The 2,240-nt window shown below is 41.7% G+C and overlaps 1 pseudogene; it reads right to left on the reverse strand.

Moving 5' to 3' along the window:
- Window positions 1–1,372: 1,372 nt before the first annotated feature.
- On the reverse strand, window positions 1,373–1,779 carry LOC102761539 (annotated as a pseudogene).
- Between the last annotated feature and the right edge of the window lie 461 nt (window positions 1,780–2,240).

The following is a 2,240-nucleotide window of genomic DNA, read 5'->3' on the forward strand; positions in this document are numbered from 1 at the left end:
GCGATATTAAAATATTTCTTCTAATTAATTTCCTTTCAATGTGCATGAATTCATGCACCGGGCCACTAGTGTTTAAGTGAATATTGTTCAATACATGTTTGACTTTGCTATCTGGTTGCTCTTCCTGTTTTTACATGAGGATTTGGAAAAACAGAAAAATTGTATTTCCACTTGCCCCCGTCTTCCTCAAATCTACACAAAAATTCTTATCAACTGTACCTATTAATGTCATTAATTTGGCCAGCATATTTCTGCCACATGCTGGCCCTAATGAGGTGATTTACAAGGGTACTCCAGCTTAATGACAGTATCCTTAAAAATGTCTTCAGATCATTTTTCTTAATGTACCAAGGCTATCTTCTGACCTCAATTTGATTTCTCTCTCAGAAGCAATTATGTTGATTAGCTGAGATGATGAGATACCCTCCGTTGTTCTATTTCTCATGATAAATTATTTGCATATTCAAGTTCATCCTTATTTTGGGCTCACCACTTGTGCCAGGCACCGTGAGTTAAGTGCAGAGACCTAGAGTGGAATTAGCTGCAGACCCCACAGTGAAAGAGCTCGCGGTCAAGTACATTTGTGTGCTGGAATTACGGATCTGTCCTTACCTCGGATCATGTCAGACCCCTGAAAACCTCCTCTGGTGAAGAGAAGGAATTATGATCCTCTATCAAAGACTTAGGAAAGAACTAGTAACATTTCTGGGAGGTAGAAACAGAAACTGCTACCGAGCCCCAAATTAATGTGGAAGATAAGACTTTCAGCGATGAACTCAAAATATAGGTGGGCAGAGTTACTTAATGACTCAAGTTTTTCCTAAGAGGTAGCCAATCAGAGTAATTTTAATAATCTGGTGAAAAAGGCCTCAGTAGCCCAACTATGTCACTGGCCAGCAGCTTCTGCAGGGAGCTATCAGTGCAGGGTGTAGGTCTGCCTGAGCTCACAGCATGGATACGGAGATGACACAGTGGACTCCCTGGGTGGAGGTTGACAGATCTCCTCAGGACAGTGCTGTTGGTTGTAAGTGATTCAGACGAACTTTGCAGGCAGAGCGGGCTTAGCAATCTTCATTTTCTTATACAACATGAAGATATTTAGTGTGTGAATTATATGATAGAGTATTTTCTACTGTTTAGATTTTTAATGTATCTTTGTGATATTATATATGTATGTATGTGTACAGGGTAGGACAATAGTATGTTTACAGTGTTGAGTACATGAAAACAGTTTATTCTTGTATTCTTTATTAATTATTGCATTATTTTCCATAGGAATGGCTGTAAACCTACTTTTGCCACACCCTGTATATCTGTATGCAATGGATTGAATGTATAGGTCCCTCCAAAATTCATGTTAAAATCCCAACCCTCACGGTGATGGTATTTGGAGGTGGGTGTGGGCCCGAATTTTCTTCAGCCGCTCCAGGTCTTTACGAAGCTTGTTGTCCAGACCATTGGCCAGGACCTGGCTGTATTTCCTGTCCTTCACATCCTTCTGTCTGTTCAAGAACCAGTCTGAAATCTTGTACTGGTGTGGGTTCTGCATAATGGTGATCACACGTTGCACCTCGTCCTCTGTGAGCTCTCCTGCCCTCTTGGTGAGGTCGATGTCTGCTTTCCTCAACACCACATGAGCGTATCTTCGCCCTACACCCTTAATTGCAGTGATGGCAAAGGCTATTTTCCGCCGCCCATCGATATTGGTGTTGAGTACTCGCAAAATGTGCTGGAACTTCTCAGGAATCACTAGAGACATGGCGGCAGCGGCGTGCAGGCCTCCTTATTCTTGTATTCTTTATTAATTATTGCATTATTTTCCATAGGAATGGCTGTAAACCTACTTTTGCCACATCCTGTATATCTGTATGCAATGGATTGAATGTATAGGTCCCTCCAAAATTCATGTTAAAATCCCAACCCTCACGGTGATGGTATTTGGAGGTAGGTGTCTTTGGGAGGGTTATAAGAGACGACACAATGAGCAGGCAGCAGTAAATGAGGAGGCTGGCTCTCACCAGACACTAGATCTCCTGGCACTTTGATCTTGAACTTCCCAGCCTCCAGACCTGTGAGAAATACGTTTCTGCTGTTTATAAGCCACTCAGATTATGGTGTTTTGTTCCAGCACCTTGAACAGACTAAGTCCACATAGATATAAAATCTTTTTGTAAGTGTGCTTGTGCTATAGATCAGTAAGATTAGTTATTCCCAGCAGGGCTGGAATTAGGGATAAAATA

Source organism: Myotis davidii, unplaced genomic scaffold, assembly GCF_000327345.1.
Source record: "Myotis davidii unplaced genomic scaffold, ASM32734v1 scaffold201, whole genome shotgun sequence".
NCBI classification, from domain to species: Eukaryota; Metazoa; Chordata; class Mammalia; order Chiroptera; family Vespertilionidae; genus Myotis; species Myotis davidii.